The sequence below is a fragment of the Chanodichthys erythropterus genome, chromosome 14, assembly GCF_024489055.1.
Source record: "Chanodichthys erythropterus isolate Z2021 chromosome 14, ASM2448905v1, whole genome shotgun sequence".
NCBI lineage: Eukaryota > Metazoa > Chordata > Actinopteri > Cypriniformes > Xenocyprididae > Chanodichthys > Chanodichthys erythropterus.
In genome coordinates this window covers 11027633-11041627 of record NC_090234.1, presented here as the reverse complement: position 1 = coordinate 11041627, position 13995 = coordinate 11027633, and the positions used below count along the sequence as shown (strand labels likewise).

The 13995-nt window shown below is 36.6% G+C and overlaps 1 protein-coding gene across 3 annotated transcripts in view; it reads right to left on the bottom strand.

The window, feature by feature from the left end:
- Positions 1–13995, bottom strand: part of mid1 (midline 1) — a 46964-nt gene that overhangs the window by 25338 nt on the left and 7631 nt on the right. The window contains exon 1 of one of the 3 annotated variants that reach the window (XM_067409730.1): positions 6860–6981. The exons of the other annotated variants lie outside the window; for them this stretch is intronic. The gene's annotated coding sequence lies outside the window, so the exon portion shown is untranslated. Of the gene's footprint in view, positions 1–6859; positions 6982–13995 lie in introns of those variants that run through there. 3 annotated transcript variants of the gene reach the window in all.

Genomic DNA, 13995 nt, shown 5'->3' with positions numbered 1-13995 from the left:
GAGTTTTTTGGACACATGACCTTTGATGAGCCGTTATGATTTAGACAAATGGTTTATATATATATATATATATATATATATATATATATATATATATATATATACACACACAAAAATATACAAACAGGGACTGCAGATGAAAATTAGCCAGAATGGCTAAATCTGGCACATTTACATAAGAGACTTGTTTTTTAAAAAATAAATAAATAAATATAATATATTGATATATAGAAACGCTGCAGTGCAAACTGGATCTTGATGATTCTAAAATAAAATATTTTCTTTATGCAGAATGTTTATTTTATTTATTTATGTGTTTATTATTATGAAATATGATTTGCACGTTCTTGACAGATTCATCAAATTCCCATCGGTGCAGTTATTAATTATGGATGATAAACAGAATGTGATTCCTGCAGTATCACTCACATCTCTCTGATGGAAAATGAATTGTGACCGAGCGAGTGTGTTTTTCCCAGCAGCTGTTGGAGGATTCAGAGTCACTCGTGTCAGAAGTGGCCTGAGGACCAGCACTGACTGCCATCATCACACTGAGATCCAGTTCAGCACACACACACACACACACACACACACACACACACACACACACACACACACACACACACACACACACACTCAGTGTTAAAACAGCACATTACACTGACTGCAATCAGCAGGCGAGTGAGAATCTAGTTTGCATGTGTGGCCTTGGGCCAATAAAAACCTTTCATTCGTTTTTTTTCTTTCACTATAAAATTACAATAATATGAAGTCTTGGTATATAAAATAATATTAAATAAATATGCTTAAAATGGTAGAAGAAAAATAAAATGAATTCAAAGTGTATTCTTTGAATACTATTATGATTTTGCACAGTTTTGCTTCTCGAGTAAATCCATGTAGTATGTTTAGACACGTTGCAGTGTATATTGTGATATTTGACAGTAATTATTCATCTGAACACTTCTTCACCATCACTCTCTCATGTGACTGACCTACACGTGTCCTGATCTCACTGATCAATCCGTCCAAGTACGTAAATATACTGCATTAGTGTGAACCAAAACTGACACTGCCAGTCAATGACACACAGATCAATGCTGTGAACGACCCGTCCTTGTTTCGATCCAGAGCTCCTGAATGAAGGGATTTCAGGATTAACCTGGAACTGACGTTTGAACACATCCGGTGTGATTATTGGCTGCTGGACGAGATGATAAATGATAACAGAGGCTTTCTGCACTTCAGATCTTGATCTCACCACTAAGATATTTCAATACTTCACTCAGCTGCATGAAAGCTGCTCGTCTCTTTATGGATCTGGACACTTAAAACAAGTGACTGTCTCTGCATTTACACACTCTAAACTATCCTGGGCTAAAAATTGGGTTGTTTTAACACAGAGATTGGGTTGTTTTAACCCAGCGAATGGGTTGTTTTAACCCAGTGAATTGGTTGTTTTAACCCAGCGATTGGGTTGTTTTAACCCAGCGATTGTGTTGTTTTAACCCAGCGATTGGGTTGTTTTAACACAGAGATTGGGTTGTTTTAACACAGAGATTGGGTTGTTTTAACCCAGCGAATGGGTTGTTTTAACCCAGTGAATTGGTTGTTTTAACCCAGCGATTGGGTTGTTTTAACCCATAGATTGGGTTGTTTTAACACAGAGATTGGGTTGTTTTAACCCAGAGATTGGGTTGTTTTAACCCAGCGAATGGGTTGTTTTAACCCAGCGATTGGGTTGTTTTAACCCATAGATTGGGTTGTTTTAACACAGAGATTGGGTTGTTTTAACCCAGAGATTGGGTTGTTTTAACCCAGCGAATGGGTTGTTTTAACCCAGCGATTGTGTTATTTTAACCCAGCGATTGGGTTGTTTTAACCCATAGATTGGGTTGTTTTAACACAGAGATTGGGTTGTTTTAACACAGAGATTGGGTTGTTTTAACCCAGCGAATGGGTTGTTTTAACTCAGCGAATGGGTTGTTTTAACTCTGTGAATAGGTTGTTTTAACCCAGCGATTGGGTTGTTTTAACCCAGCGATTGGGTTGTTTTAACCCATAGATTGGGTTGTTTTAACACAGAGATTGGGTTGTTTTAACCCAGAGATTGGGTTGTTTTAACCCAGCGAATGGGTTGTTTTAACTCAGTGAATAGGTTGTTTTAACCCAGCGATTGGGTTGTTTTAACCCAGCTAATAGGTTGTTTTAACCCAGCGATTGGGTTGTTTAAACCCAGCGAATAGGTTGTTTTAACCCAGAGATTGGGTTGTTTTAACCCAACAAATAGGTTGTTTTAACCCAGCGATTGGGTTGTTTTAACCCAGCGAATAGGTTGTTTTAACCCAGCGATTGTGTTGTTTTAACCCAGCGATTGGGTTGTTTTAACCCATAGATTGGGTTGTTTTAACACAGAGATTGGGTTGTTTTAACCCAGAGATTGGGTTGTTTTAACCCAGCGAATGGGTTGTTTTAACCCAGTGAATTGGTTGTTTTAACCCAGCGATTGTGTTGTCTTAAACCCAGCGATTGGGTTGTTTTAACCCATAGATTGGGTTGTTTTAACCCAGAGATTGGGTTGTTTTAACCCAGAGATTAGGTTGTTTTAACCCAGCGAATGGGTTGTTTTAACCCAGTGAATGGGTTGTTTTAACCCAGTGAATTGGTTGTTTTAACCCAGCGATTGTGTTGTTTTAACCCAGCGATTGGGTTGTTTTAACCCATAGATTGGGTTGTTTTAACACAGAGATTGGGTTGTTTTAACCCAGAGATTGGGTTGTTTTAACCCAGCGAATGGGTTGTTTTAACTCAGTGAATAGGTTGTTTTAACCCAGCGATTGGGTTGTTTTAACCCAGCTAATAGGTTGTTTTAACCCAGCGATTGGGTTGTTTAAACCCAGCGAATAGGTTGTTTTAACCCAGAGATTGGGTTGTTTTAACACAGAGATTGGGTTGTTTTAACCCAGCGATTGGGTTGTTTTAACCCAGCGAATAGGTTGTTTTAACCCAGCGATTGGGTTGTTTTAACCCAGCGAATAGGTTGTTTTAACCCAGCGATTGGGTTGTTTTAACCAAGCGAATAGGTTGTTTTAACCCAGCGATTGGGTTGTTTTAACCCAGAGATTGGGTTGTTTAAACCCAGCGAACAGGTTGTTTTAACCCAGAGATTGGGTTGTTTTAACACAGAGATTGGGTTGTTTTAACCCAGCGAATAGGTTGTTTTAACCCAGAGATTGGGTTGTTTTAACACAGAGATTGGGTTGTTTTAACACAGAGATTGGGTTGTTTTAACCCAACAAATAGGTTGTTTTAACCCAGCGATTGGGTTGTTTTAACCCAGCGAATAGGTTGTTTTAACCCAGCGATTGTGTTGTTTTAACCAAGCGATTGGGTTGTTTTAACCCATAGATTGGGTTGTTTTAACACAGAGATTGGGTTGTTTTAACCCAGAGATTGGGTTGTTTTAACCCAGCAAATGGGTTGTTTTAACCCAGTGAATTGGTTGTTTTAACCCAGCGATTGTGTTGTATTAAACCCAGCGATTGGGTTGTTTTAACCCATAGATTGGGTTGTTTTAACCCAGAGATTGGGTTGTTTTAACCCAGAGATTGGGTTGTTTTAACCCAGCGAATGGGTTGTTTTAACCCAGTGAATGGGTTGTTTTAACCCAGTGAATTGGTTGTTTTAACCCAGCGATTGTGTTGTTTTAACCCAGCGATTGGGTTGTTTTAACCCATAGATTGGGTTGTTTTAACACAGAGATTGGGTTGTTTTAACCCAGAGATTGGGTTGTTTTAACCCAGCGAATGGGTTGTTTTAACTCAGTGAATAGGTTGTTTTAACCCAGCGATTGGGTTGTTTTAACCCAGCTAATAGGTTGTTTTAACCCAGCGATTGGGTTGTTTAAACCCAGCGAATAGGTTGTTTTAACCCAGAGATTGGGTTGTTTTAACACAGAGATTGGGTTGTTTTAACCCAACGAATAGGTTGTTTTAACCCAGCGATTGGGTTGTTTTAACCCAGCGAATAGGTTGTTTTAACCCAGCGATTGGGTTGTTTTAACCAAGCGAATAGGTTGTTTTAACCCAGCGATTGGGTTGTTTTAACCCAGAGATTGGGTTGTTTAAACCCAGCGAACAGGTTGTTTTAACCCAGAGATTGGGTTGTTTTAACACAGAGATTGGGTTGTTTTAACCCAGCGAATAGGTTGTTTTAACCCAGAGATTGGGTTGTTTTAACCCAGCGAATAGGTTGTTTTAACCCAGCGATTGGGTTGTTTTAACCAAGCGAATAGGTTTTTTTAACCCAGCGAATAGGTTGTTTTAACCCAGCGATTGGGTTGTTTTAACTCAGCGAATAGGTTGTTTTAACCCAGCGATTGGGTTGTTTTAACCCATAGATTGGGTTGTTTTAACACAGAGATTGGGTTGTTTTAACCCAGAGATTGGGTTGTTTTAACCCAGCGAATGGGTTGTTTTAACTCAGTGAATAGGTTGTTTTAACCCAGCGATTGGGTTGTTTTAACCCAGCTAATAGGTTGTTTTAACCCAGCGATTGGGTTGTTTAAACCCAGCGAATAGGTTGTTTTAACCCAGAGATTGGGTTGTTTTAACACAGAGATTGGGTTGTTTTAACCCAACGAATAGGTTGTTTTAACCCAGCGATTGGGTTGTTTTAACCCAGCGAATAGGTTGTTTTAACCCAGCGATTGGGTTGTTTTAACCAAGCGAATAGGTTGTTTTAACCCAGCGATTGGGTTGTTTTAACCCAGAGATTGGGTTGTTTAAACCCAGCGAACAGGTTGTTTTAACCCAGAGATTGGGTTGTTTTAACACAGAGATTGGGTTGTTTTAACCCAGCGAATAGGTTGTTTTAACCCAGAGATTGGGTTGTTTTAACCCAGCGAATAGGTTGTTTTAACCCAGCGATTGGGTTGTTTTAACCAAGCGAATAGGTTTTTTTAACCCAGCGAATAGGTTGTTTTAACCCAGCGATTGGGTTGTTTTAACTCAGCGAATAGGTTGTTTTAACCCAGCGATTGGGTTGTTTTAACCCATAGATTGGGTTGTTTTAACACAGAGATTGGGTTGTTTTAACCCAGAGATTGGGTTGTTTTAACCCAGCGAATGGGTTGTTTTAACTCAGTGAATAGGTTGTTTTAACCCAGCGATTGGGTTGTTTTAACCCAGCTAATAGGTTGTTTTAACCCAGCGATTGGGTTGTTTAAACCCAGCGAAAAGGTTGTTTTAACCCAGAGATTGGGTTGTTTTAACCCAACAAATAGGTTGTTTTAACCCAGCGATTGGGTTGCTTTAACCCAGCGAATAGGTTGTTTTAACCCAGAAATTGGGTTGTTTTAACCCAGAAATTGGGTTGTTTTAACCCAGCGATTGGGATGTTTTAACCCAGCGATTTGGATGTTTTAACCCAGCGATTGGGTTGTTTTAACCCAGCGATTTGGATGTTTTAACCCAGCGATTGGGTTGTTTTAACCCAGCGATTGGGTTGTTTTAACCCAGCGAATAGGTTGTTTTAACCCAGCGATTGGGATGTTTTAACCCAGCTATTGGGATGTTTTAACCCAGTGATTGGGATGTTTTAACCCAGCGATTGGGTTGTTTTAACCCAGTGATTGGGATGTTTTAACCCAGCGATTGGGATGTTTTAACCCAGCGATTGGGATGTTTTAACCCAGCGAATAGGTTGTTTTAACCCAGAGATTGGGTTGTTTTAACCCAGTGATTGGGATGTTTTAACCCAGCGATTGGGATGTTTTAACCCAGCGAATAGGTTGTTTTAACCCAGAGATTGGGTTGTTTAAACCCAGCGAATAGGTTGTTTTAACCCAGCGATTGGGTTGTTTTAACACAGGGATTGGGTTGTTTTAACCCAGCGATTGGGATGTTTTAACCCAGCGAATAGGTTGTTTTAACCCAGAGATTGGGTTGTTTTAACCCAGTGATTGGGTTGTTTTAACCCAGGGATTGGGTTGTTTTAACCCATCGAATAGGTTGTTTTAACCCAGCAATTGGGTTGTTTTAACCCAGAGATTGGGTTGTTTTAACCCAGGGATTGGGTTGTTTTAACCCAGCAAATAGGTTGTTTTAACCCAGAGATTGGGTTGTTTTAACTCAGCGAATAGGTTGTTTTAACCCAGAGATTGGGATGTTTTAACCCAGTGGTTGGGTTAAATGTTTGCCCAACCTGCTGAGTAGTTTTATTTAACTCAATTATTGTTTAAAAATCACTGTATTGCTTAAATGAACCCAAAGTAGGTTGGAAATGAACATTTATTAATGAATAATAACTAAACAATAAACATTTATTAATTTGTTTATTAATAAATGTTCACCTTTTGATTATTATTGTTGCCTTTAACATATTTTGGGTTCATTTTAAGCAAGAAATAGGCCTACAGTCATTTTTAAACAATAGTTGAGTTAAATAAAACTACCCAGCTTTGGTCAAACATTAAACCGAATCGCTGGGTTTGTCCATTTTCAACCCAACTTGGGTTGTTTTCAACCCAGCATTTTTTAGTGTACGGATGACATCTCAACAGTGACATCTATTGGTAGATATTAGACAAACAGAAATGTCCCGAGATAAACTTTACCAATCACTTCAAGACATCTGAGGCGCTGCGTTCATATAAAGTTTTCTTTCCAGCCACTGAAGGAAGTAAAGAGACTGGCTCATGATTCAGTCTGACTTAATAATGACTTTCACAGACGCCCGAAACTGAAACGAAAGCTCCTCAAAACTCCGTGTCTATTCAATATAAAGTACTGAAAAGAAGAAATCACTTCTCTGAAAGCAGCTTCATTCGGCCGGAGGAATGCAGAATGTTTCTTCTTACCTGCAACATGATGAAAGTCTCACTGTCTGATAAAAGCGAGCGAACGGAGACAGTTTCGGGCTGAATGAGTGGAGAGTGTGTCCAGTTTCAGACTGTCAAAGAGCTGCTGTGTTTCACTGTCTTTCGCTTCAGTTTCTGCCCCTCTTTCCATCTCTAATATCAGCCGATGACGGACCACCGAACAAGCCAATCAGAGCGCAGGAATCGGGCGTCTACCAGTGTAGGCGGGGTTAAGTGATGTTAGGGTTTTCAAACTGGAGTCCGAAATAAATGTAAAAATAAATAAATAAGAAGATTAAACTAAAATAAAAAAAAATAATAAAATAAATAAAACATTTGATTAAACTATTTGATATTTGATAAAACTATTTGATTACATACTTTGGAAAACATGCAAATTCATGTTCCAAACTGCTGAAAAGCAGTCGGGACGGATTTCGCGGGAAATAAGCTACTCAGAACTGAAGCACAAGCAAATCAATGTTCTTCTGCGGCAAGATTCTTGTAGTTTTATTTTAAAAAAATAAAAAGAGTAATTGCGACTTTTTATCTCAGAATTCTGACTTTATATCTCGCAATTCTGACTTTATATCTCAGAATTCTGACTTTAAATCGCACAATTCTGACTTTATATCTCAGAATTCTGACTTTAAATCGCACAATTCTGACTTTATATCACATAATTCTGACTTTATATCTCACAATTCTGACTTTATATCTCAGAATTCTGACTTTAAATCTCACAATTCTGACTTTAAATCTCACAATTCTGACTTTATATCACACAATTCTGACTTTATATCTCACAATTCTGACTTTATATCTCAGAATTCTGACTTTATATATCACAAGTCTGACTTTATATCTCGCAATTCTGACTTTATATATCACAATTCTGACTTTATATCTCGCAATTCTGACTTTATATCTCGAAATTCTGACTTTATATCTCACAATTCTGACTTTATATCTCACAATTCTGACTTTATATCTCACAATTCTGACTTTATATCTCGAAATTCTGACTTTATATCTCACAATTCTGACTTTATATCTCGCAATTCTGACTTTATATCTCGAAATTCTGACTTTATATCTCACAATTCTGACTTTATATCTCACAATTCTGACTTTATATCTCACAATTCTGACTTTATATCTCGCAATTCTGACTTTATATCACACAATTCTGACTTTATATTCGCAATTCTGACTTTATATCTCACAATTCTGACTTTATATCTCGCAATTCTGACTTTATATCTCACAATTCTGACTTTATATCTCGCAATTCTGACTTTATATATCACAAGTCTGACTTTATATCTCGCAATTCTGACTTTATATATCACAATTCTGACTTTATATCTCGCAATTCTGACTTTATATCTCACAATTCTGACTTTATATCTCGCAATTCTGACTTTATATATCACAATTCTGACTTTATATATCACAATTATGACTTTATATATCACAATTCTGACTTTATATATCACAATTCTGACTTTATATCTTGTAATTCTGACTTTATATCTCACAATTCTGACTTTATATCTCGCAATTCTGACTTTATATCTCGAAACTCTGACTTTATATCTCGAAATTCTGACTTTATATATCACAATTCTGACTTTATATCTCGCAATTATGACTTTATATATCACAATTCTGACTTTATATCTCACAATTCTGACTTTATATCTCACAATTCTGACTTTATATCTCACAATTCTGACTTTATATCTCGCAATTCTGACTTTATATCTCGAAATTCTGACTTTATATATCACAATTCTGACTTTATATCTCGCAATTATGACTTTATATATCACAATTCTGACTTTATATCTCGCAATTCTGACTTTATATCTCGCAATTCTGACTTTATATCTCACAATTCTGACTTTATATCTCGAAATTCTGACTTTATATCTCACAATTCTGACTTTATATCTCGCAATTCTGACTTTATATTTCACAATTCTGACTTTATATCTCGAAATTCTGACTTTATATTTCACAATTCTGACTTTATATCTCGCAATTCTGACTTTATATCTCACAATTCTGACTTTATATCTCGCAATTCTGACTTTATATCTCGCAATTCTGACTTTATATTTCACAATTCTGACTTTATATCTCGAAATTCTGACTTTATATCTCACAATTCTGACTTTATATCTCGCAATTCTGACTTTATATTTCACAATTCTGACTTTATATCTCGCAATTCTGACTTTATATTTCACAATTCTGACTTTATATCTCGAAATTCTGACTTTATATCTCGCAATTCTGACTTTATATTTCACAATTCTGACTTTATATCTCGAAATTCTGACTTTATATCTCACAATTCTGACTTTATATCTCGCAATTCTGACTTTATATTTCACAATTCTGACTTTATATCTCGCAATTCTGACTTTATATCTCGCAATTCTGACTTTATATTTCACAATTCTGACTTTATATCTCGAAATTCTGACTTTATATCTCACAATTCTGACTTTATATCTCGCAATTCTGACTTTATATTTCACAATTCTGACTTTATATCTCGCAATTCTGACTTTATATTTCACAATTCTGACTTTATATCTCGAAATTCTGACTTTATATCTCGCAATTCTGACTTTATATTTCACAATTCTGACTTTATATCTCCCAATTCTGACTTTATATTTCACAATTCTGACTTTATATCTCGAAATTCTGACTTTATATCTCGCAATTCTGACTTTATATCTCGCAATTCTGACTTTATATTTCACAATTCTGACTTTATATCTCGAAATTCTGACTTTATATCTCACAATTCTGACTTTATATCTCGCAATTCTGACTTTATATTTCACAATTCTGACTTTATATCTCGCAATTCTGACTTTATATTTCACAATTCTGACTTTATATCTCACAATTCTGACTTTATATCTCGCAATTCTGACTTTATATCTCACAATTCTGACTTTATATCTCACAATTCTGACTTTATATCACGCAAGTCTGACTTTATATCATGCAATTTTGAGATATAAACTCGCGATTGCGAGATAAAAAGTCACAATTACTCTTTTTATTTTTTTTATTTAGTGGCAGAAACAGGCTTCCATACAATTTACCTAGTGTAACTTTAATAAATTAACTTTTGAACGCGATAAAGTATGACTAAATGTTAAATGAACGATTAATTAATGCTTTAGAATTATTTTTCATTGCTAGGTCATGTTAACTAATGTAGTTAACTAATGTTAATAAATGGAAAATTTCTTACTGAAAGATTAAAGATTAAAAAAGATAACAGCACACAGGTTTGAAACCACATCAAGACCTTTAACACTAAAGATAATTTAACTACATTTTTGCAAGCACAGACTCGTAGTTCATGCCTTCACTTTACTGCAGAACACATGATGACAGTAAAAGCCAGACTGAGAAATCCAGTTTAATTTGATCTCACGGCTGCCAGTCAGTGAGAGTCAATCATCTTATGGAGAGACAATAAGTGACGACACAAACATTAGTGTCAAGCAGCAGCTGACACAATTCCAACAACATTTGATGGTTTAAAATGCAAGGAATAAAGGATCATCTGTGATGTTTGTCTTTGCTTTTGGTCCAACATCAAAAGTGGGAACATTCTGCCGAATTCCTGCATTACATCATGTGTGACACATTCAGGGTGTTTCTTCAACTTCAGCCACTTTCACAGCTTGATTTTTATTCAGACTAATAACAGATTTCAATTTTTTGTTATATGAAGGTCTAGGTATATGCCTCTAATAAAGTTGTTGAAAAAAACCGAGTGTACTTGTTTACAAAGAAAACAGCAGTGACAGTGAAGAGCTTGAGATGAAATATGAGATGCATGATGTAAAAACAAAGACAAATTAAGATAAACCACTTTTATTCTGCATTATTTCCAATCAATATGCAAATGATGCAAAAATATGGTTAAATATACATGCACTAAAACTATGAAATTAAAATAGTCCAGATAAATATGAGATCATTAGCCATGTTTCCATCTATTTTTATGCGCATTTTAGGATATTGCATTAAAAAAACACTGGATGGAAATAACAAGATGTGCATAAATTCTAAAAATGCAAATAAAAATCATATGCACTCAATTGAGGTGAATAATAATTTTATCTGATAAGAAGACGTGCATAAACTACAACAGAAACTCCAAAATTGAAATATAGCTGCAAGCAGCAATGACAGGTCCAAACCTTGGCGCCACGTCACCTTAAGAAAACATATGCATGGTGGGCAACAAACAATTTTAATTTAATTTAAATCAAACAATGATTTTACATGATATGAGACACTTCCTGTTTTCCTTTTTTTGTCATTACTTTAATCCCTCGCCATGGCAACGCTGTTCGAGACATCCTATCCTATCCTATCCTATTGATGAAAACAATATATGTACCAAGTTTGGTGACTGTAGGTAAAACTAACCCCTAACTTTAGACAAAAGGTGGCGCTATAGAGGCCCTCCTCCACGCCCATTTCTAAAGCTTTGTCCATGTCTTCTGGCTGGCAACTCTGATGTGTTTCATGCAATTTGAGGCATGCTAAGTGCCTCAGAAACCCCCATAATGAATATTAATGTTTTATGCGTTGCCATAACAACAGTATTCAAGATATCAAGAATCCTTTCACAGGTGTGCATCTGCAGTGTCTTGACATTATTCTGACAAAGTCTGAAGCAAATCGGGTAAAAATAAGAGGCTGATTTCACAGCATTTTGAAAGTGACACACTTCCTGCTGCCAGTTGGTGGCGCTATGACTTTGATGACGACGATTCCTACGTGTTTGCAAAGTTTGAAGAGTTTTTGAGCATGTTATGGGACTCAAAAGTGCCCAAAAGTAAAAAAAAAAAAAAAAAATTCACCTAAGGAAAACAATAGGGCCTTTGCCCTTTTTGAGGACTTGGGCCCTACTAAAACCGATGCACAACAATAAACTTGCGTGTCTTTGCCTCAGCAGAGGCTGTGATTGGATAACTGGACTAATGGACCAATCACAACGCAGCATCTCAAATGTTGGTTTGGTGGTTCTGAAATGCCTGAGTCAAAGTCTGTCATCAGAATGATTTGGTTTAATTTCGTCCAGAAGCGTCTCACACGATTGTGTTCCCAAACACCAGCATCCAAACGCAAGATCACATGACAGCGTTTATTGTGTTTCATCTGACGCTCTGAGACCAACTCATTTATGATGGAGGAAAAAAGAGCCACAGTTTGGGAACCGATTTTGCACCTTTTTCGCAGGAAGTGATGATTTTGTTCTCTTGAACACATGGAAACGCTGCTTTATTAACAAATGTTCCAATAAGTTTGCACATAAGTTTAGGATGGAAACATAGTCATTGTTTGTTTGTTTGTTTGTTTGTTTGACTGAACTAACCTGTAATGATGTGCATGTGTGTCTTGAATGTTGTTGATTGTCAAATTAAAAGTTCACAAGACAACTTTCCAGCGTTGAAGAAACACTCGCTTCTATAGATTTAACACGCTGCTTTTTATGATTGGACATGCAATCTGATAGCCTGCTCTAGGGAACTCAACCGCTTTCACTAAACAAACGTTTATTCTGCTCTGTACAAAAGCGTTGGCGTTTCCAGTCAGTGGCGTTGTGTGCATGTGTGGAAATACTTTGGTTGACTGCTATAATATCACTGCTGCTCTTTCCCAAGTCTGCGGTAAAACAGAAGAATGCTGGAATTTCTGCTGCCTGCAGTCAGACGAGTTCAACAGAAACTGCCCTTCATCCTCACTCTTTTCAACTTAGATAACGTTTACCAAGTGAACTGTTTTACCAGCTCTTGCAGCATGAATGTCATCGATACCTCCAGCCATCTGATATGGATTGTGATAATGATTGTTCCACGTATGATCTGTGGATCTGTGCCCGGATCATGCGTTTTTTCCAAGCCTCACTCTGGCATTATTCTGCAGCTCTAATTCTGTCCGAAGACCTTCAGCCAAACCAGAGCAACACAAACCACAGTCTCAGTGAGTGTGGGCGATGGAACAGTGAACACAACTATAACTAACTAACAAAAACGGGTATTAAAATGGGTGTTAAATGGCCCAACGCAGCTGCAGTACGAGGACTGAGAGTCGACATCGATTCCAGGATGAGATCATGTAAATCTGGCTTTTGTGAATTCAAGGGAGAGTTCAGATGGAAGTGAATTACTCTTGTTGTTTATCTCAAGCCACATTGGACATTTTTTCCAGCAGATGCAAGAGTTGCACCACTAATGTTTATTTCCTGAAGGAAATATCAGTGTTTGTGCAAAATGCAATCAAGTTTTAGGTAAATTCAGTTTGTATTTTTAGCATTTGATTCTGTGTAAAAAAACATTCAAAACATAATCTAACACAGTCTTTGCAGTGCAGTAAACAGTTAAATAGATGCAAGAAAGAAAGCCAATCAGAATTCGGTATGCAAATATTACAAGAGACCATTCAATTTTGAACATTTAAATAATGCAAATCAATGGGGATTTTTTTTTAAACTTTAATCTTAAAATTCTTAAAAAGTACAAAACCCTATACATTTTTGTGCACAGTGTAATTTTCTACTTATTACACTCTAAAAATGCTGGGTTAAAAACAACCCATTTTGGGTTGAAAATGGACAAACAGTGCAATTGTGTTGTTTTAACCCAGCGGTTGGGTTAAATGTTTGCCCAACATGCTGGGCAGTTTTATTTAACTCAACTATTGGGTTAAAACAACCCAATCTCTGTGTTAAAACAACCAATCGCTGGGTTAAAACAACTCGACTATTGGGTTAAAACAACCCAATCTCTGTTTTAAAAAAAAAAAAATCTCTGTTTTAAAACAACCCAGTCGCTGGGTTAAAACAACTCGACTATTGGGTTAAAACAACCCAATCTCTGTTTTAAAAAAACTCAGTCTCTGTTTTAAAACAACCCAGTCGCTGGGTTAAAACAACCCGATCTCTGTGTTAAAACAACCCAATCGCTGGGTTAAAACAACCCAATCTCTGTGTTAAAACAACCCAATCTGTGTTAAAACAACCCAATCTCTGGGTTAAAACAACCAATCTCTGTGTTAACACAACCCAATCTCTGTTTTAAAAC